The sequence below is a fragment of the Hibiscus syriacus genome, unplaced genomic scaffold (assembly GCF_006381635.1).
Source record: "Hibiscus syriacus cultivar Baekdansim isolate YM2019G1 unplaced genomic scaffold, ASM638163v2 tig00003179_pilon, whole genome shotgun sequence".
In the NCBI taxonomy this organism is placed as follows: domain Eukaryota; kingdom Viridiplantae; phylum Streptophyta; class Magnoliopsida; order Malvales; family Malvaceae; genus Hibiscus; species Hibiscus syriacus.
In genome coordinates this window covers 130821-155176 of record NW_024061965.1, presented here as the reverse complement: position 1 = coordinate 155176, position 24356 = coordinate 130821, and the positions used below count along the sequence as shown (strand labels likewise).

General features: G+C 37.7%; 1 long non-coding RNA gene across 1 annotated transcript; it reads right to left on the bottom strand.

The window, feature by feature from the left end:
* Nucleotides 1–3295: 3295 nt before the first annotated feature.
* LOC120175348 lies at nt 3296–8476 on the bottom strand. The gene is made up of 4 exons (XR_005521254.1): nt 7998–8476; nt 7811–7907; nt 7638–7702; nt 3296–3956 (listed from the first exon to the last, which is right to left on the bottom strand). It is a non-coding gene; the product is annotated as an uncharacterized LOC120175348 (long non-coding RNA).
* Between the last annotated feature and the right edge of the window lie 15880 nt (nt 8477–24356).

Below are 24356 nucleotides of genomic sequence, written 5' to 3'. Positions count from 1 at the left end.
AAAAACGTTGGGGGGCTAATTTTGGTACCATTCATGTTCAAATTCATGCTAACGTTTAATTTAGGTTTCAATTTGATACCCTCCATTAGGGATGAGCATTAGATCGAGTTGAGTAATTTTTTTTTGAGTTATTCGAGTTGATGAGTCTTATTTTGTAACTCGAACTTAACTTGAATTTTTTTTCAAGTCGAGTTAAGTTTAAGAAATTCGGGTCGAGTTGTTCATGATTCTATACAAATTTTATTATAATTATAAATAGTATTATGGTAAGGATTGATTCCAATTTTTCGATTTTCTCTAACCATTTAAGTATATATATATATATATATTCATATTCTTTTCAGATTATAATGTTAATTAATATATCAAATATAGTCTAAAATTATAAAATATATTTACAATGTTATATTTTAAAGAAGATATTTTGAGGGTAAAATATTGATAAGAGTATAAAAAGAGTCAATGAATTGATGGAAAGAAAAAAAATTGCAACTAATTGCAGTCAAAAGACTAAATTGAGTAAAATGCAAAGTTAATGGACTAAATAAAAAAGAGAGTATATTTTTAGTAAAAAAAAATAGGAATTGAATTTACAAAGGTACTCTATAGTGGTATAGGAGCATGTAGTTCAAATTTGATAAAAAATGGACTTAAAATAAAGGATGAATCAAAGAAATAAGGAAATTATGAAAAAGTTGAGGGACTAAATTAAAAAATAAAAAAAGTTATCAAAAAGATAAATTGAAAGCACATGGGTATCTTGCGATGATTTAGGAGCATGTGGTTCAAATTTGGTTAAAAATAGACTTAAAATGAAGGAAGAATTAAAGGAAAAAGAAAATCAGGGACTAAATCGTAAAACTATAAAAAATAGTTAGTCAAAATTTTAATTTTTTTGAGTAACTCAAAATTTCCAAATTGACTCAAATAACTCAACTCCAATAACTCGAAATTGAAAAAAATCGATTTTTCAAGTCAAGTCGAGTTTTGCTCACTCCTACCCGTTGTGATAAACTTAATGGTGATTTTGATGTCATCATTGAAAAATATAAAAATGTCACGTCAATAATTTTATTAATTTCTTATTAGTGGGGTATCAAATTTAAACATAAACTAAACGTTAAGTATGATTTTGAAAAAATAAAATAAAATTTAGGTACCAAAATAAAACAAAAGTAATAGTTTACGTACTAAATGTGTAGTTTACCATATTTTAATTTAGGATAAACTATACATTTAGTACTTCAACTATAAATTTTGTTTTGTTTTAGTTATCCAACTATTTTTTAAATCATGCCTAACTTTTAGTTTTGGTTTCATTTTGGTCACCTACCGTTAAAAATTCAACGGTAATGTTAACGCATCATCATAAGATAATGTCAGATCATTATTAAAAAAAAATATCATGTTAGCAATTCAGTTAATTTTTTAATTGTGGATGACCAAAATGAAATCATAACTAAATGTTAAGTATAATTTAAAAAAAAAAATAATTGGATGACCAAAATATAACAAAAAGTGATAAGAGTACTAAACGCCTTTAATTTAATTACTTGGTTTTGTATTTATCTTGTAATTTTCTCATCCAAACTGGATTTGTCACATCAAATTATATTGTTAGGGTTCTAATTAAAATAATTAATATATTATACTGATGAATGTATCGAGTTTCTTTGTATATATATATTAATATTGATCTGTTTTGATGTATAGTTATTTTTTAAAAATACTTTTATATATACCGTATATAACACAAATATATCTCAACTTCATACATTAAATATGTTTATATTAAAATATAAACATCAATATTATTAATTATGTTTAATAACTGATAGGGTTTTGCCTGATTTTCTCTCGATTTCATGAGTCGTCTTAGGGTTTTTGCCCTTCATCGAAGAAAACACGTTAGAATAATCTCCACAAGAAGTTTCTACACAGCAACAAATAGATACAGATCACAAGACCAATGGCAGACCTGGAGCGTATATTGGAGAAGTTGGAAATCGGAGAAGAGGAAGAGGAAGCTATCGAGATAGAACAGGCTACGGAGGGAGGAATATCCTTCGAAAATTGTCTGGTAGGAAAGTTTCTAACTACTAGTTTGGTGAATTTTCCAGCAATAAAAACGATGCTGGCGAATGTCTGGAGACCAATAGGGGGTATATCTATCACGGAATTAGGCGAGGGACGCCATCTCTTTCGGCTATACAAAGCTGTGGATATTGACAGAATCGACAATGATGGTCCATGGTATTTTATTTCACATATCCTGATTTACCACAAGTTAGAATAAGGAGAAGATCCAATGACAGTACCACTAAACACAGTACTCTGGGTACTAATCAACGATATACCTATGGGATTCATATCAAAACAGGCCGCACAGCAGATGGGAAACTTTATTGGCAAATTTCTAACCTATGATGATACAGTAGTCTCCCTAGGATATAGAGGAAGTATACGAACAAGAGTGATACTAGACGTGCGATACCCACTAAAACGCAGGAAAAAACTAGCTCTCCGAAACAGCAAATTTGGTTATGCCTCATTCCAATACGAAAAACTGAGATTATTCTACTATCTCTGCGAAAAATTAGGGCATGGTGAAGGCTTCTGTCCGACCAGATTAACTTCAAAACAAGGAGAGATCATACCTTTATGGGATGCATCCCTTAAAGCACCTCCGAGACAAAGATCATTCCAAGTGAATCCGTGTCTGAGAGAAGAAGGAACTCCAACAAACACGAGCAGAACAGGATCAACAAGGAAAGAGAGGAGATGGACAAGAAAAATACCCTATAGACAAGAAAAGCCCTCAAATAAATCTCTAAGGCAAGCTGGTGACACAACACAAAATTGGTACATCAGAATGGGTGAACCCAATTATCAGACAATTAAGCACAACAGAAAAGGATTACCATTCGGCAAATCACGATTTTGATATAGAGATGCTGGGAACAAAAGAAGACCTACCCATAGAAAAAGAGGAGGGGCTTAAAAGACAAAGACATTCACATTCAACAGTTTCGAGTTCGAGCCAACAAGATTCCAAGATTTTTTTTTATAAAAACAAGATTCCAAGAATGAAAAGAATTTGATATCGGTAGGCCTGAAGACCCAGGCCAGCCGGAAGCAATGAAACTCCTAAGCTGGAACGTCCGGGGTTGGGGAAGACCTCTAACGGTTAACCGTCTTCGGAACATGCTGCGAGACATAAACCCCTCTGTAATTTTCTTTTTTGAAACAAAATTGCAGAGTAAAAGAATGGAAAAAGTTCAAAGATCACTGGGATTTCCAAACGGAGTAAAAGTCGATTCATAAGGGAGCAGCAGAGGTCTATGTTTAGCATGGAGGGGATCATATGACATTACCCTTCGATCATACTCAATGGCACACATTGATGAGTTAATCACAGACTTGGATGAGAAAATAAATTGGCGATGTACATGTTTTTACAGAGCACCAGAGGAAAGCAGGAGATATTCATTGGATCTATTGAGGCAACTAAACGAGGATCAAAGTCTACCCTGGCTGGTCATAGGGGACTTTAACGAGATTCTATATTCCTTTGAGAAACAAGGAGGCCTAGAACGCAATGAGCGACAGATGGAGGAATTTCGAAAAACTCTTGAAGATTGTGAATTGAATGATATAGGCTATCATGGACCATGGCACACATGGGAATATGGTCGAAGGATAGAAAATAACATAAGGGAGAGGCTAGACAGAGGAGTAGCAAACACAGTATGGTGGTCCATCTTCCCCTCCCCCCCAACATAAACTCTCACATTTAATGCATGCTTTCTCAGATCATTGTCCATTACTTATGGATACAGTGGGTGAAAAAAAGAGAAGAACGACGTTGGCAATTCAATTTTGAAGCAGCATAGCATATGGAGGAATCATGTGCTGTAGAAGTCGAACGCATATGAACATCAAGCCAAGGAACAGTTCTGGAAAAATTAAACCGAATACAAGAAGGATTAGATGTGTGGTTCAAGGCAATACAGAAGGAAAAAGGAATAACAGAGAGAACTGAAAAAGAGACTTGAAGATTTAATGGAGTTAGAGTCCACGGAGGACAATTTGGGAGAAATAACAGATGTAAAACTTCAGATAAACATTGGAGGCAGGGACAAATCTGAAGTGTATTGGGAGCAACGAGCAAGGGCGAACTAGTTAAAAAATGAAAACAATACTATTTTTTTTCATCAGTTTGCACCGCAGCGGAATAAACAGAACCGAATCAATGCATTAGAGGATGAAGCAGGCGAAAAACGAGAAGATGAGGTATCCATTCAGAACATTGCAAAAAGCTATTTTTGAGGAATTATTAAATCTAAATTAACCGAAATTGATGAAGAGATCTATTCGGGAGAAACAAAGCAAGAGTATATTAGAGGAAATTAATGAAATGCTACAAGCACCTTTCACGACTGCAGAAGTAACTGAAGCAGTAAAGTTAATAAGCCCAATTAAAGTCTCCAGTGAAGACGGGTAGGGAGCAGTATTTTAGCAGAGATTCTGGCACATTGTGGGACCGGAAGTGGCTGAATTTTGCATAGGCTTACTCAATGGTACCGAGTATATGGCAGCAGTAAACCGAACACACATTGTATTGATTCCCAAAACAAAACATCCTAGCCGTATGACTCAATTTCGGCCAATCAGTCTATGTAATGTTATTTACAAGATAGCCTCGAAGATGGTGGTAAGTCAAATGCAAGATCACCTGCACCTCTGCATTGATGAGGCCCAGAGCGCATTTGTTCCAGGCAGGTTAATTACAGATAACATCATCACAACCTACGAACTACTACACTCGTTCATGAAAAAAAGAGAAGGGGCGAAGGGTTAGTTTACCCTAAAAGTGGACATGAGCAAAGCAGATGATAGGGTCAAATGGCTATTTGTGTAGAATGATGGAGAAGCTAGGTTTTTCAAAACACTGGATTGATTTAGTCTCACGATGTGTTTCTACAGTATCTTATGCTGTGGTGATAAATGGTAAAGTGGGTGAACAGTTTATTCCCCAAAGTGGATTGAGACAAGGCGACCCACTAAGTCCATATCTTTTTCTAATGTGTAACGAAGGCCTTTCAGCTCTCCTACGACAGGCGGAAGAACGAGGTACACTAAGAGGAGTTAAAATAAATAGATATGCCCCAACTATCACTCATCTGATGTTTGCAGACGATTGTTTAATTTTAGGGGAAGCAACAACGAGAGTAGCAAGAGAATTGAAGGAAAAACTGCACATTTACGGTAGAAGCTCGGGACAGGTAATTAACTTTGATAAATCAAGGATTTTCTTTAGTTCCAACGTTTGTGATTCAAATAGAAGTGATGTGAGACGCATAATGGAAGTTGCGCACACAACAAATCCGAAAAAAATACTTGGGATTACCAGCCATAATCGGAAGAAACAAAAGACATGCGTTTGTGACAATGAAAGAAAACTTCTTTACCCGAAAAAAAATCTGGAGCATTCGGACACTATTGCAAGGAGGCAAGGAAGTTTTTATCAAGTCTGTGCTACAAGCTCAACCGTTATTTTGCAATGAACTGCTTCCTATTACCTAAATCTTTATTCATTGAGCTTGAAAAAATAATGGACGGATTTTGGTGGCAAAAATTGGAAACAAAGAGAGGCATACATTGGTATAATTGAGAGTAACTCAGTCAACTGAAAGAAGAATGAGGGATGGGATTTAGAGACTTAGCAAAATTTAATATATCCCTATTGACTAAACAGGGCCGGAGAATCCTAAATTATTCAACTACATTAGTGAGCAGGGTACTACGAGCGAAATACTACCATTCAACGGACATTATCAATGCAAGATTAGGATCCCAACCATACTACATCTGGAAACGCATCTGGAGCTCACGAGGACTATTAGAGAAGGGGATTAGATGGAAAGTAGGTAACGGCTCCAATGTTTCAATATGGAGTAACTATTGGTTACCAAGCAGCAGACTTAGTAGGGTTGAAACACACCGCAATGACGAGAGAGAGAGTATCTGAACTAATCAACCCAACCACAAATCATTGGAAAGAAAATCTAAGGTGGCGTTTGGTTCGCAGGAATCCCTTCGAATTAGGGGGAATTGGAATCCAATTCCACCACTTTCTCATGTTTGGTTCAAGTTTTCAAAGGGAATTGAAATCCCTCATGACTTCAAATTTCCATCAAACGAGGGAAATTGAAATTTGACCATACTACTCTCATCAATCTTTTAGTAATTTATTCATATATTGAATAATTTTTTATTATTATTTCGGGTCGGGTCGGATTTATAATTCATATATTCGGGTCGGGTCGGTTTTTTTAAGTGTGATATTTAGGTCGGGTCGAGTTCGAGTTTAGGGTGAAAAATACTCGACCCGACCCAAAAATATATATAATTTTACCTTATATATTTAGGAATAATTACAATAATACCTTTCTATATATAATTTTTTTCAATTAAGTTACTGTTTTTATTGAATAATTTTTTATTATTATTTTGGGTCGAATTTTTAATTCATATATTTGAGTCGGGTCAGGTGAAATTTTATTTTGGTCGGGTCAAGTTGATTTTTTTTAAGTGTTATATTCGGGTCGGGTTCGGATTTAGGGTGAAAAATACCCGACCCGACCCAAAAAATATATTATTTTATTTTATATATTTAGAAATAATTACAATAATACCTCTCTATATATAATTTATTTTTCAATTAAGTCACTGTTTTATTGAATAAAAATATTTTTTTTATTATTTCGGGTCAGGTCGGGTTTCTAATTTATATATTCGGGTCAGGTCGGGTGAAACTATATTTTGATCTGATCGGGTCTCGGATGGAGGTTCCCTTGTTCTCGGGTCGAGTAAACCAAAAACCCGACCCAACCCGACCCATGACCATCCCTAATTAGGATGGTTTTAACTTATGATGTTATTAACATAATTTTTATAATTTATTGAAATGAATAATCAATCAATAAAATTAAAATTTAATATTTTTTTAAATTTTTATAATATATTACTACATGTAATTTATATGTAATTTATAAAACAAACTAAAATTAAGCAAAAAAAACAAGAAGGACAATCATGTCATTTTACATTACTGAAATCAAATTCATCTGACATGTCTGCGAACCAAACAGAATATGGAATTGAATTCCAATTCCTGATAGATTCCAATTCCTTCATAGATTCTAATTCCCTCATAAACATTCCAGCGAACCAAACACCACCTAATTGATAGAATTTTCATGTACGAAGATGCAGAGGAGATAAAAGCTATTCCAATATCAACGTTTAGTCACGAGGATGTACAAGTATGGTGTGGGGAACATATTGGAAACTACACCGTGAGAAGTGGCTATCGTAGGCTGGTGGGGGATAAAGAAGAGCTGAATTCAAAAGAAATAATATTCAAGAAGCTATGGTCATGCGAATGTCAGAGGAAAATCAAGATAAATGCATGGAAACACATCAAAAACTATGTACCAACCAATCAGATATTATTCAACAGGCATATCGCAAATAACCCATACTGCCCGCTCTGCCCAGACAAGATAGAATCAAGTATACACGTTCTCAAAGAGTGCCAGCTAGCTCGAGCAGTTTGGCAGAGGCTACATTACCTTTGGCCACCGCAAAGCACCCAATGGAGCTTCAAGGAATGGCTAAGCTGGATATTCGATAACACCTCAAAAACCAAACAAACAGAGGTGTTAGTTTGCATCTGGACACTATAGTTCGCTAGAAACATAAGGACACATGAAGGAAAAATTACAAGATGTGAAGAGACGGTTACCTTGATACGGAGCAAATGCCAGGAATACGAGGTTGCATACCATAGAAGCCAAATGGTTGCCCCCTCCTCCGGACATGGTGAAGATAAATATTGATGCCTGTTTCAAAAATGCAGAAAAAAGGAGTTGGTCAGGCGTGGTTATCAGGAATAACTTGGGTCTTGAAATGGGCGCATGCAGACGGTTTACCTCCAGAATCAATTCGGCCTTCACAGCCGAGGCTATAGCGGTGGTTCATGCTTTACAACTAGCGACTAAATTGGGATTCAGGAGAATAATAGTTGAAGGAGATTCTCGAATAGTAATGAAGAAGCTATCATCCCCAAACCCAGACAACTCTGAAATAAGCGCACTGATATGGGAATCACAATACAGAGCCAAAGCGTTTCATCACTGTGAATTTCAGCACACCCTTCGCGAAGGAAACAAAGTTGCTCATCTCGTGGCAACAGACCCAGACAAAGGAGAAGCTGATTGCTATTGGGTAGAATAACTCCCTGAACGTGCAGCAAGACAGGCGGCTGAGGACAGAAGTTGGCTAGACCCACCATAAATGAACAGATCGACAGTAACGAGTAAAGGATCTATGGAAGTTTCCTCATCTTCATACAACAAACAAGGTCAACTGAAACATCTCAAGGAAAAAAGGAGAACGGCCGGTTTAAGAGTTTAGGTTTTGCTTTAGGTAAAGTTTTAGGAAAGTGATTTCATTTTACAAAAGACGATTCATTTATTTTTAATTTTAATAAATAAATCCGGCGGTTTTCAATAAAAAAATGTTTAATAGCTTAATTCAACTATTATATTTTAGTTTTGAATGTAACCATGTGAAAAATAAAAATTATTTAAAATATTAAAATTTTGAATCAATTTGTACAAGATTTGTACATCATAATACATATGAATCATGAATTTATTTTAAGATGTATGAAATTATAAAATTTTTGGATGTGAAATTAGATTATTAATAAAAAATACAAAAAAATCTAAAATATAAAAGAATTTAAAGATTCTAAAGGATACGCAATCGAACACCCTTCAATCATACATGTACATATTGATATTGATCGAAATAAACTAAAAACTACTTGATATCGGTTTGAAATTGACGCAACTAATATTAATACGACATTGAGTATATTGATTCTTATTCATACATAAGAAGGTCTTTGAATCATATTAATCATAATTATTAATTAAATATTTTCTCATACATACCGGTGAGAAAAATATTTTACAAACAGGATTATGATATTGATATATGTCTTACTTATTTAGGGTTTAAATATTGGAAGTTTAGGCATATAATTTAGATTTAAGATTTATAGATTAAAGTTTAGAATTTAAGATTAAGACACATAATAATATTTGAACTCGTTTGTAAAATACTTTTTATTTTATCAACAAATTCTTAAAGCACTTGTTTTTAACACGTAGACATTAACAATATTTTGAAAGGATTGCAGGACCTAAATTTTTAAGAATTGTTTTCCGATAATAGTATTCATTATTATATTTCGGAGAAAAATAAATGTAAATATTATTTTTTAATAGTTTGAGGGGATTATAAGGTAATATTTGTTTATATATTTTTTTTTGGTAACAAGTGAAAACTTCTGAACAGTGAATTAAACGATTGTAACTGCGGTCATGTCCCTAGTGAGGAGATGCTGCACATCACTTGGAGCCTGCGATAACAAGATAAGACCATATTGCTAGTACGTCATAGCCGAGCCACCGGATCTGCTACACTGTTCGCTTCTCTGTTTACATAGTATATCTTAACCTTCCATTGGAGACTGAGGATTTTGCGGATCCTACGGATGATTGAAGCTTCCTGACATTGGGCCGGAGAATTGAGAAGCTTCACAACCTCGCTACTGTCCACCTTTACGTCCACATGCCTAGCCTCTCGCTTCCAAGCAAAAGATAAACCACCTAGCACAGCCCAGAGTTCGGCATGCAGCACCGAACATTGTCCAATGTTCTTATGGAAGCCGGTCAACCACACTCCGTTTTAATCACGCAACACTCCACTTGTGGCCGCCCTCGTAACCAAGTTCACAGCTGCATCAGTATTTAGTTTAAGGACATTAATGCTAGGGGGTTTACATTTATGGTTTATTTTGGTTATTAATAACGCACCTGTAAATATAAATGTTTAAATACGCAACTTTTAAGAAGATCAATACTTCTTTTAACTAGTGAAGTTGCTTGATAAGTTCATATAAGAAGTATTTTTTTAATACAAATAGAAAACGCATAATCATGGATGAATGGTGATGTAATTGCCACACCAGATTTATGGACAGTAACATGATATAAATGATTACAAAAGTGATTAATTAAATGATTAAAAGTAGTTAATGATATAAACGAGTTTACATTAGCCGGCAACCCTGCACCTATGTTTGAAATAACCCTGCACCTATGTTTGAAATAAGGGGAAACTTCGTGTTTAGTATATAAATTATTCGTTTTAGTATGTTTCAATACCTAAACTTTCATTTTTTTCAAAACCATACTTAACGTTTAGTTTTTGTTTCATTTTAGTACCCTCACCGTTAAAAACTTAACTCGTTTAGTACATAAACTATCAGTTTTGGTCTGCTTTAGTACCTAAACTTTCAATTTTTAAAACGTAACGTTAAGTTTTTAACGAAGGTGCCAAAATAAAACAAAAAACTAAATGTTAGATATAGTTTTGAAAAAATTGAAAGTTTAGGTACTAAACGGATCAAAACTGATAGTGTAAGTACTAAATGTACAATTTACCCTAGAAAAAAATTGAATTAAATTAAAATAAAACTAATATTTAATGGTAGGGGGTGGCAAACCACGTGCGAAAGATGACGCATGCTTGCTTGATGGCCTTAATAGATTTCTTTTCAAGCTTGATTTCTATGTTATTCAGTTCTTTTTTCTTCACTCAACTCTTTTACAATGATGAAGATGAAGAGTTGTACATGTCCGACTTGTTGTGAGTACTATATATGGGTGCGGAAATATGTGCAAGTATACACAATCAAACAAGTAATACAATGATAAGTGAGTATCGTCTCCACAGGGATTGTAGGAAATCGATAAGTTAAATCAAAACATTTTACTCTGTCACCTAAGTAAAGTTAGTGATGATATATACAAATGAGAATGTTGCAGCAAAATGAAATGGATGTTGTGGAAATGGAATGATGGTAATATGGTAGCAAATGGATATGTCGTGGCAAATTGGATGGAAATGTCTTGGCAAATTAAATTGTATTGAGTGTAAACAAATGGAAATGTCAAGGCAAAATAAAATGTAAATATAGGATTTGATTACTAGGACTTTAACTTTCCTCACACAACAAGCTACTATGGGAATGAGTGATAGGAGTCACTTAGGAAAAATCTAAGTCTATTTCTCAGAATAGTCTTACTTCTATATCTTACCTACCCTACAGAGTCTACTAAGGGTGCCCTATGCTATCTCTAGTTAAGGGACTCGACAGATTGAAGATGCCTTGGAAAAACTGATTGGCGTTAGCCCCTGCAATGATCCTATTAGTCTAGATAACAGGATATGTCTCGGCAATACCTTTTTACGACATCATTAACATCTAACCTATCGTTCATGCACAACTCCTTTTAGTTGAATGAAATCCTAGCTTTATCTCTAAGGTGGATTAGGCCTAATTACTATCTTGAACCCCTTACTTATGTGGTTCATCCCTAGTTTCCCTCGAACACTAAGGATGTGCTACCTTGACACTCTCTCGAACACTAACTAATATCCTAAGGAATGGCTACTCTCATAGCTCCTACAACCTTAAGGCACTAAGATCCATAAACAAAACAGATAATAACATAGAAAAACAACCATTCATTAAAGCAAATCTTAAATATCAATAATGACCTCCCACCAAATAGGATTAGTTCATGGTGGGGTTCGAAATAAGCAAGCAAAAAGCAAGTTAATCCGTTCCTTACAACCCAAATGATAAATAATGAAAGCAAAGAGCAAAGGGAAGGAGGTAAAGCCTTCGACGTGCACTGTCGGAGCTTCTCTTGACTACCACATACTGTCCTAGTGAACTAGCTCTTCTCGGACGCCTAGAAAGCTACTCCCTCTAGCTTGTCAATAGAGGAATTCCACGGCAAATTGGATTGGTGGAGAACTTTCTCTCCAAATGTTTGGCTCTTGGCAGCGTGTGTAAAGTCGTTTTTCATTGTGGTTTCATCTCCTATTTATAGGGGAAGAATGAATTTAAGGTTTTATGTTAAAATTACCCTAGTACCCTGATAACTCCTTAAAAAAGTCATATTTATGACCTTTTCACTAAGTTATTGAATGTCTAAGAGCCCATTTAGGACCATATAGATGCATTTAAGAGCATATAATTGCATGTGCAGAATTTGAGAGAAAGGAAAAGCAAAAGGTAAATGCCGTGACATAAGGAGACTACTGAGTAGAATGAAAATGCCGAGTTGAATTGGCATTTCGAGAGCAAACAAAATGAAAGAAGATATTTGTGAAGCCAGCTGTCCCTACTTTCATGTGACCTCTGACCGTGAGCGAGAAATCCACCTCGAGGATCTGCCTGGAGGGGATCAGCGCTGCTACAGTCGATCTTGCTAAACCATGCCACCCTGCTGCTGATCCTGTCTATCCTTGAGCTTCTGCGACGAGATCATGTCTAGTACTCAGCCAGCCACCCAGGCTGGATCAATGGCAGCTGCCCAACTGGACCACTGCCAGATCTACCCGATCCTCATGTGAATTAAGTATTGTTTAGGGTATTCTAGAAATTTCAACACCAAGTCCTAGGGTAAATCTTCCCCTATAAATAGAGGATGAAGCCACAATGGTAGAAATTTTGATTCCACGCCATTTGGAGCTTAAAAGTCTTAGGGAAAAGGTCTATCCTTTCTCTATCAATCCTATTTTATGTGGCATTTATCAATTGACAAGCCAGAGGGAGTGGCGTTCTAGGCGTCCGAGAGGAGCTAGTTCGCTGGGGGCAGTTTGTGGTGGATGAGGGAAGCTCCGACATTGCACATCGAAGGCTTTTCCTCATTCCCTTTTCTCTTTGCTTTCATATTTTATCATTTGGGTTATAAGGAACATATTAACTTGTTCATTTTGGATATTTATGTTTTACTTTAATGAATGGTTGTTTTTCTATGCTATAATCTGTTTTGTTTATGAAGCTTAGTGCCTTACGGTTGTAGGAGCTATAGAGTAGCCACTCCTTAGGAGATTATTTAGGGTTTGAGAGAATATCTAGGTAGCACATCCTTAGTGTTCGAGAGAAACTAAGGAGGAACCACATAGGCAAGGGTTTTTAGATAGTAACTAGGCCTAATCCACCTTAGAGATAAGGCTAGGATTTCATTCGACTAAAAGGAGTTGTGCATGAATGATAGGTTAGATGTTAATGTTGTCGCAAAAAGGTATTGCCGAGACATATCTTGTTATCTGGACCATTAGGATCACTGTAGGGGCTGAAGCCAACTGGTTTTGCCAAGGCATATTCAATCTATCGAGTCCCTTACTAGAGATAGCATAAGACACCCTAGTAGTCTCTGTCGGGCAGGTAAGGCATAGAAGTAAGACCATTCAGAAAAGTAGACTTAGGTTTTCCTTAGTGACTCCTATCACTCATTCCCATAGTAGCTTGTCATGTGAGGAAGACAAAGTCCTAGAATTAAATCCAACCTTTACATTTTATTTTTCTGTTGCATCTCCATTTGTTTGCATTCAACACAATTAAATTTACCAAGACATTTCCATCCACTTTGCCACGACATATCCATTTGCTACCATACTACCACCATTCTATTTCCAAAATATCCATCTCATTTTGCCACAACATTCTGATTTGTACATACCATCACTAACTTTACTTAGGTGACAGAGTAAAGTGCTTTGACCGAACCTATTAAATTTCCTCCAATCACTGAGGAGACGATACTTATCACTGTATTACTTATTCGATTGTGTATACTTGCACATATTTCTGTTCCCATATATAGTACTCACACAGCACAGACAAGTTTTTGGCATCGTTACTGGGGTTTGGCAACTGGAAGTTAATTTGTTTTGTCATAGCATTTTTATTTCACTTGTTTATTTTTATTTTATATGTAGTTTTACTTTTTATTTTCCTTATATTTTTTAGGTTTTTCTTGGTGTATGACCAGAGGACACTCTGACGGGCCATTAGAACCGGTTGAACCTGAGATCGAGAGGCTTTTTAGGAGAAGAAGACGTACTCAACGTGCAGATATGTATCAAATCGGAAATCAAGGCATTGATCATGAGGAAGATCAGGATGCCGAGGCAATTCCAAATGCTGGGAATGCAGCCATACCTCGTGCCATTCGTGATCACTTAAACCCTATATTGGATGACTTAAATCCTGGAATAGTGGTACTAGAGATTCAGACAACCCACTTTGAGCAAACTTGTCATGTTCAATATGTTAAATTCTATAGGGCAATTTGGGGGCATGCCAAATGAAGATGCCAGACAACATATTCGTAACTTATTGGAAGTGTGCGATTCTTTTCGTCAACAAGGAGTGCACGAAGATGTCCTGAAGTTAAAGCTATTTCCATATTCTCTGCGAGACCGAGAAAGGGCTTGGTTGAGTGGTGTTCCAGCGGGTTCAATGGAGTCGTGGACTAATCTGTGCAAAATTTCTTTGTTGCGGTATAATCCTCTGAACATGAACACCCAACTGAGGAACGACATTGCTTCTTTTCATCAAGCTGATGACAAGTCGATGTATGAATGCTGGGATCGATACAAAGGATTGCTTTATAAATGTTCGAATCATGGTTTCCAAGATTGGACGCAAGTGGTGATGTTCTATAATAGAGTAAATGCACCCACGAGGATAATGCTAGATGCATTGGAAAATGGGACATTACTTGACAAATCACCAGCAGAGGCATTTGACATTCTGGATAGGATTGCAACCAACGATTATCAATTTCCATCAACAAGGCTTGGACTTGGGCGTAAATCACATGAAGCTTTCGAGCTAGATTCTAAGGATGTCTACCCAACTTGCTGCTATCACCAATATATTGAAGAATTTGCAAAGGCCAAGCGAGGTGAGAGAAGTAAAGGCAGGAAATTCAACATGTTTATTATGCCACAACAATCATAAGTGACTGCCCAACCAATCAAAAATCCATCAACTACGTGGGCAACTATAATCGAGGCAACAATAACCCCTATTCTAACAAATATAATCTTAGATGGCGTCAACATCCAAACTTTTCATGGGGAAATCAAGGAACCAACAGTGTTAATCAACCAGTTCGACAGAAGAATTTCAATGACTCCCAAGGTTTTCAAACGAATATGCCATGGCATAATTCTCATAAGGGAGGGCCATCTTAATCTAACACCGGTTCTTTGGAGGCCACAATGCAAGAGTTCATAGCAACAACGAAGAAAATACTGTAAGACCATGCAACCTCCATCCAAAATCAAGGAGCCCTGCTTCAGAGCCACAGTTCGTCGCTGAGGGCATTGGAGAGTCATGTTGGTCAAATTACCGCGACATTACAAGAATGAAGACCAGGACATCTGCTGAGTGACACTGAATTCACAAAACCTCATGGAAAGGAACAATGCAGTGTGCTAACTCTCCGGAGTGGTACACAAATTAATGTTGAAGACAAGTTTAAGGGAAGAACAAAGGATGATTTACCCCATGAGACCGTGCAAGCTGATCAAGAAGTACCGGAAGAATTACTAGTGGAAGAGGGTACGGATGAGGGTTTATCAAGTAAAGCAACTGAGGGGGAAAACAAAAATTCCAAGGCAAATTCTGTTCCCACCCCATCAGTATAGGAAGTCAGACCCCCACCTCATTTTCCACAAAGACTGAAGAAACATAACGAGGATATTCAATTCAAGAAATTTGTTGACATTCTGAGTCAACTTCAAATCAATCTTCCTTTTCTGGAGGCTATGGAACAAATGCCTACCTATGCTAAATTCCTCAAGGAGATTGTTACGAAGAAAAGAAAGACTAAGTAGTACAAGACAATTGCCACGATAAAAAAATTTTGTTCTTCTTAAAATAAGCTACCACCGAAGAGACATGATCCGGGTAGTTTCATTATTCCATGTTCGATAGGAGACAAATTTGTTGGGAAGGAACTATATGACCTTGGCTCAAGCGTGAACTTGATACCTAAGTCAATTTTCGTGAAGCTTAGGATAGGAAATGCGAGATCTACCTCTTTCATCTTGCAATTAGCCGATCGTTCACATGTTCGTCCCGAAGGGCGAATCAAAGATGTCATTGTGCGGGTTGACAAGTTCATTTTTCCAGTTAACTTTCTGATTCTGGACTGTGAGGTCGATTCCACATCACCCATAATTCTAGGGATTGTGAGAAGGGCGAGCTGACCATGAGAGTGGTCAACCAATATGTCACTGTGAATGTCTTTCTATCTCTCAAATACATGGATAATCCTGAAGAATGCTAGAGCATTTTCGGAGTGGATATTGTAATCGCAAGAAAAACATATCAATTTTACCATGACAATTTCATTTAGCTGGATACTGATGAGAGGCTACTAGAAGACTTAAAGGTCGAAGAGCCTAATGATTTTTTGTCTGAGGAGCAGCAGGCTAGCTTCCTTAAAGCTAGCCCAGGTACGCGTTTTGAACCCCTCAATTTTGATGAGTCTGTTCCTCTTAAGTCCTCATTACAACATGCTCCTACCCTAGAGCTGAAGAATTTGCCACAACATCTTAAATATGCTTATCTAGGTAGTAATGAAAATTTACCGGTGATTATTTCCTCTACCCTTACTCCTAACTAAGAATGTAGTTTGCTAAGTGTTTTGTCACAGTATAAGAGAGCGTTGGGATGGACGATAACAAATCTTAAAGGAATAAGTCCAACAATTTGCATGCACAAAATCCTGCTGGAAGAATGCCATGGCAAATTCATAGAGCCACAGGGAAGATTAAACCCAATCATAAAGCAAGTTGTGATGAAAGAGATTATCAAATGGCTTGATGCTGTAGTGATATACCCTATTTATGATAGTTCTTGGGTGAGTCCCATCCAATGTGTGCCAAAGAAGGGAGGCACGACCGTGGTGACAAGTGAAGACAACGAGTTGCTACCAACACGTATTGTCACCAGTGGCGTATCTGCATGGACTACCGCAAACTCAACAAGGCCACCAAGAAGGATCACTTCCCTTTGTTGTTCATCGATCAAATGCTAGATCGACTAGCTGATAAGGCATTTTATTATTTTTGGGATGGATACTCAGGGTATAATCAGATTGCCATCGCACCAGAGGACCAAGAGAAGACAACATTCACATGTCTCTATGGCACTTATGCTTTTCGAAGAATGCCGTTTGGACTCTGTAATGCCCCGACAACTTTTCAACGTTGCATGCAAGCCATATTTTCAGACATGGTTGAGGATTTTCTAGAAATATTTATGGATGATTCCTTTTTTTCTGGAGATGACTTTTAAAAATGACTCGGTAATTTGGTAAATGTACTCAAGCGATGTGAGGAGGCCAATCTCATGCTGAACTGGGAAAAATGTCACTTCATGGTAATCGAAGGCATTGTTCTAGGCCATACAATTTCTACAAAGGGCATTGAGGTGGACAAAGCCAAGATCGAGGTGATCAAGAAGCTACCCCCACCAACTTCTGTCAAGGGTATTTAGAGTTTCCTTGGACATGCTAGGTTTTATAGAGGATTCATCAAGGACTTCTCCACTATATCCAAGCCCTTATGCACCTTGCTACAACAGAACTAATCATTCGTGTTCGATCAGAAATGCCATTACATATTCAATGAGCTGAAGCAAAGGCTTATCTTTGCACCGATCGTGTTTCCCCTAAATTGGATGTCACCATTCGAGTTAATGTGTGATGCAAGTGATTTACCGTGGGAGATGTGCTTGGGCAATGTAGAGGTAAACGTTTCCATGTTATATATTATGCTAGCTGTACCTTGAGTGAGGCTCAATTGAACTACACTACATCTGAGAAAGAATTACTTGCGGTGGTATTTGCATTTGACAAGTTTAGGCCATACTTGATAGGCACCAAAGTTATAGATCACACTGATCACTCAGCTATAAAATACTTAGTGAACAAGAAAGATGCCAAGCATAGACTTATTAGGTGGATACTACTACTACAGGAATTCGACGTAGAGGTGATAGATAGGAAAGGTACTGAGAATCAGGTTGCAGATAATTTATCTAAGCTAGAAAACATTTCAGAATGCCATGACATTTTTGATATTAAAGAAGAATTCCCTGATGAGAAAATTTTATATGCCACGGCAATCCCGTGGTACACTGACCTTGTTAATTTTCTTGTTAGTGGTATTTTTCCTTACGAATTGAACAGCCAGGGCAAGAAGAAGTTCTATCATAATGCCAAGTTCTTTTTTTGTGATGAGCCGTACTTGTTTAAACAATGTGTCTATCAAATGATTTGACGATGTATCCCCGAAGACGAGCAACGAGACATTCTACACCATTGCCACACAATACCCTATGGAGGGCATTTTGGAGGTGCGAGGACTGCTGTAAAGGTCCTCCAATCAGGCTTCTATTGGCCATCACTGTTTAAGGATGCTGATAAGTTTTGCAAAGCATGAGATAGATGCCAGTGCACTGGGAACATTTCCAGACGACACGAAATGCCATTGCAAAATATTTTTTAGATAGAGCTCTTTGACGCTTGGGGCATTGATTTCATGGGACCGTTCCCATATTCTTTTGGAGACCTGCATATTTTACTTGCAGTGGAATACATATCTAAGTGGGTTGAAGCAATTTCCACACCGAGGAACGACTCTAAGACGATGCTTAAATTCCTTCACAAGAACATCTTCACTCGATTTGGAGTACCAAGAGCCATCATCAGTGATGAGGGCATCACTTTGATAACAAGCTAATTGCCAAGGCATTACAAAAATATGAAGTGCGACATAAAATTGCCATGTCATATCATCCACAAACAAATGGGCAAGCTGAAGTGTCCAATCGAGAAATCAAGCAAATCCTAGAGAAGGTGGTGAACCCTAGAAAGAAAGACTGGTCCTCAAAACTGGACGAAGCACTCTGGGCTTATCGGACAACATTCAAAACACCTCTGGGAATTTCACCTTTCAAGATGGTATATGAAAAAGCCTATCACCTCCCCGTGGAGTTAGAACATAAGGCATACTGGGCGATCAAGAAACTGAACTTTGACGCACAACTAGTTGGGGAGAAAAGGTTGCTCTATCTGAATGAAATGGAAGAGTTTCAAGCACAAGCATATGAAAATGCCAAGCTCTACAAAGAAAAAACCAAGAAGTCATATAACAGAATGCTTTTGCCACAACATTTTCATATTGGCCAGCAAGTGCTCTTGTTTAACTCGAGGCTTAAGCTCTTCTCTGGGTAACTGAAGTCACGATGGTCGGGACCATTTGAAGTCCACCATGTTTACCCTCATGGCGCTGTGGATATCAAGAACATGGACGATGGGTCCATCTTTAAAGTCAATGGCCAGCGTCTAAAGGCTTATCAAGGAGTCCCACCTATGTGTGACAAATATACACTCCTCTTCGACGATGTCGATACTAGCCAAACATCTTGAAGATGCCGTGACATTTTAGATTTACTCATATGCATAAATAATATTTTATTTCACTTTCTTTTTATTATATTTTCTTTTAAGTAATTATTTTTATTTTTCTTTGCAAGTTCCATCCCACACAACCAGCATGTGATAACATACGGTGGAAGCTAAATGAGAAATGGGCGGCAACAAGGAAAGAAAAAAGGAGGGAAATTTTTTTCACTTTTTCACTTTTTACTTTTACTTTAGGGTTAATATTTTTTTCACTTTTCCTTTTGTCTTTTTCCCGCCCATACCTCACCAACTCATTAAATATCCCCCCAAATTTTTATTTTATTCTTATCTACAATTTTTCACTTCACCTTTTTCACTTTACCTTTTCTCATCTTCTTCTTCCCTCCTTTGCATCGAACCTCCATAGCCAAGAAAAGTTTCAAGCTTTCTCATTCTTTCCTTGTCTTGTTCATTAATCATGGTATGATCCCATCCATCTAGCTCGGATACAGCATCTCCACCCCGCTTCGTGGATGAAGCCACACAAGAACGGTTCCAAAAAGCTTAAAAACCGTCGGGTGTTCTTCAAGTTGGGATTTGTCTTATCCGATGAGGAAGATGCCGACCTAGGCAGTGATGTGCTCGACGTTGTCAACAAGCACAAGTGGCAAAAATTTGCCAAGCGCCCTGAGAACATAAACACATCGTTGGTTAAGGAATTCTACGCCAACATCACTGAGCCGAATCAACATGCCGTGGTGGTTCGTGGCATTTCCATTCGCTTTACTTCCATTGCTATTAATCGCTATTATAAATTGCAGGATGTTATCGACTACCACACCAATTTCGCGTACGAGGCAAACAATGAAACATACCATGGAATTTTGGAAGACCTTTGTCTTCCCGATACTCAGTGGAATGGCCAACAAATGAGCCAAAGTACGGTGGACCGAGAGAGGTTGCAACCGAAAGTCAAATTGTGGAATCACTTCATAAAGCACAAGCTTCTCCCCACTTCCCACAACACCACCATTTTCTGTCAACGAATGCTTCTGTTACATTCAATTATATTCGGGAGTCCCATTGACATAGGTAAAATCATTGTGGAACAAGTTCATACATGCCTAAAGCGACCTACCAGTGCCATGGTATTTCCAAATCTCATTACGACTCTCTGCCATAAGAAGAAGGTGCCCGAGGAGCAATTTGATGAAATATTACCTGATGTGGTTGGTATTACAAAGGCCAAGATCCCTATATGGCTAAGATTGAAGGAAACCAAGGGAAAGGAGAAAGAGGAGACCACGTTTCACACTGCTACAACTCCAGATGCCAGGGAAAAACTATATGCCCTAGAAGAGATTACAAAGCGCACTCAGGAGCAAGTCCAACAGCTGTCCGACAAAATGATGACCTACTTTGCCTATGCTAAGCGCCGAGACAAGTTTCTTACCAATGCTTTCTTAGAGATTCTCCCGCATACAAATTTCAACATCCCAGTTTTCCCTGATATGCTCGTCCAACCAACTGAAGATGTCGAAGCATCTGGAGACGTTCCCCATCCTACCACTGACGATGCTCACCAGCCCACCAGTGAAAAGGTTCACTAGCCAGCTAATGTGGACGTACCAGCTGATCCTGATCCATTCCATACTGTGTCACTAGCTGAACATCGAGAAGCTAACCTCCAACTCGCACATGTTGCAGAACCCCACAATTTGTTGAGCCACTAGCGGAAGAACACCCTAACATACCACAACCTACAGAGCCAATAGAGGAGGAACAATCTGAGATGCCATGAGAAATTCCTTTATGAAGGAGTAGATGCCGACAGAAGAAGGTGTCTAAGCGCAAAGAGCCCCAGCTATCAACAGTCCCAGAAGGCCAGTACTCCCCTTGCTGCGCCATCATCCGACTCTGAACACTCCAGTCCCGCGCAACTGTGCAAGCGCACCCGTAGCACGACCACCGCACCACCACCAGTATGAAGTCGAGGTACCTTGCATTGTATTTCATTTCATAGCTTGTAGTTTAATTTTCCTTAGTTTTTAGTAAGCATTGAGGATAATGCTTCTCTCAAGTTTAGGGGAGGTAGGGTTCTCAAATCATTGCATGATAATAGTAGTAGAATAAATATGCAATGACATTAGTAAGTGTTTGAATAGTTTTATGGAATTAATTAAGGATGCCCGATGATGAAGAATTTTTGATGGCTAGGATAGAATGTACATGACTGGTTGAGGATGATACAACCAACTATAGGACTTGCTTCTTTGAAACCCTTGAATACATGATTGTATATTTTCCATGCTTGAGAAACATAAAATTTTTTTATATGAGAATTCTTAAATTTCATGGCATAAAACTTTGAATGATAAAACCCCAGATAATATATTTTTTGAAGTTGTGAATAAATGCTTCAACATATCTGTAAAGGGACACTTTGCTATGCCATCACATTTCCTGGAAACTGCATATAAATGAATAGCAGCTATGGCATATGAGTGAATGAAAGATTTCATGAGATGACTCTATCTGACTAGCTCGGGGGTGGAAGGTATGCTCCCTTCCACCTAGAGTGTGGTATGGTAGGTGTGATAAGCTGACTCCCCTCGTAGAAGAATTAATGAAACAAAAGAAAACAAGGTGGGAGTAAAAATTTGTAAATGTCGTGGCAAATTAAGAAAGTTTGCTTAGAATTTTTTTAGGTTTGTTAAGCATGGACTAGATACAAACACGCACACACCTACACAAAAAATCTTGCTTGAGGGGACAATACTTGATTTCTCAAACTAGTCTAGCATGTTGAAGCCAAATGCTGAGGGCTGAAATTTTATCCCATATAACTATTCTGCTTCTGAACTTGCCATTGTATTTTTTTTTTATTTTTCTTAATACTATCCATTACTTGAGGACAAGCAATAGCTTAAGTTTGGGAGTATGATAACTCCATAAAAAGGTCATATTTAGGATCTTTTCACTTAAGTTATTGAATGTCTAAGAGCCCATTTAAGACCATATAGATGCATTTAGGAGCATATAGTTGTATGTGGTGTAATTCTGCTTGATGGGCATTTTATTTTGTAATCAGTGCTGCATTATGGGGAATGTGTTTATTTGATGAAGTGCAGGATTTGAGAGAAAGGAAAAGTAAAAGGGAAATGCCGTGACATAAGGAGACTGTTGAGCAGAATAAAAATGCCGAGTTGAATTGGCATTTCGAGAGTGAACAAAATGAAAGAAGATATTTTTGAAGCCAGCTGTCCCTACTTTCACGTGACCTCTGACCGTGAGCGAGAAATCTGACTCGAGGATCCGCATGGAGGGGATCAACGCAGCTATATCCGTTTCTGCTGAACCATACCGCCCTGTTACTGATACTGTTTGTCCTTGAGCTTCTACAGCGGGATTATGTCTAGTACTTAGCCAGCCACCCAAGCTGGATCAATGCCAGCTGATCAGCTGGACCACTACTAGATCTGCCCGATCCTCACGTGAATTAAGCATGGTTTGGGGTATCCTAGGAATTTCAACACCAAGTCCTAGGGTTAATCTTCCCCTATAAATAGAGGATGAAGCCACAATGGTAGAGATTTTGGTTCCACGCCATTTTGAGTTTAAAAGTCAGAGGGAAAAGGTCTCTCATTTCTCCGTCAATCCTATTTGCCGTGACATTTCTCCATTGACAAGCTAGAGGGAGTGGTGTTCTAGGCGTCCAAGAGGAGCTAATTCGCTGGGGGAGTTCATGGTGGCCGAGGGAAGTTCTGGCAGTACACGTTGAAGGCTTTTCCTCCTTCCCTTTGCTCTTTGCTTTCATATTTTATCATTTGGGTTGTAAGGAATAGATTAACTTGCTTTGTGCTTCTTTATTTCGATCCCTACCATGAACTAATCCAATTTGGTTGGAGTTCATTTTGGATATTTATGTTTTACTTTAATGAATGGTTGTTTTTCTATGCTATAATCTGTTTTGTTTATGAAGATTAGTGCCTTAAGGTTGTAGGAGCTATGAGAGTAGCAATTCCTTAGGAGATTACTTAGGGTTCGAGAGCATATCTAGGTAGTACATCCTTACTGTTCGAGAGAAACTAAGGAGGAACCACATAGGCAAGGGGTTCTAGATAGTAACTAGGCCTAATCCACCTTAGAGATAAGGCTAGGATTTCATTCGACTAAAAGAAGTTATGCATGAATGATAGGTTAGATGTTAATGCTGCCGCAAAAAGGTATTACCGAGACATATCCTATTATCTGGACCAATAGGATCACTGCAGGGGATGACGCCAACCAATTTTGCCAAGACATCTTCAATCTGTCGAGTCCGTTACTAGAGATAGCATAGGGCACCCTAGTAGACTCTGTCGGGAAGGTAAGGCATAGAAGTAAGACCATTCGGAAAAGTAGACTTAGGTTTTCCTTAGTAACTCATATCACTCATTCCCATAGTAGCTTGTCGTGTAAGAAAGACAAAGACCTAGAATCAAATCCAATCTTTACATTTTATTTTGTCGTTGCATCTCTATTTGTTTGCATTCAACATAATTAAATTTTCCAAGACATTTCCATCCACTTTGCCACGACATATCCATTTGCTACCATACTACCACCATTCCATTTCCAAAATATCCATCTCATTTTGCCACAACATTATCATTTGTACATACCATCACTAACTTTTCTTAGGTGACAGAGTAAAGTGCTTTGCCTGAACCTATTAAATTTTCTCCAGTCCCTGAGGAGATGATACTCACTTATCACTGTATTACTTGTTCGATTATGTATACTCGCACCCATATATAGTACTCACACAGCGTGAACATAACCTAAAGTTCATTCATTTTATGTGAGAGATGGTGCAGAGATGGTAATGGGCCCCTCCTATATGGCTGATTGTAGAAATAAAATATAGTCAATGATAGCTAGCTCTTA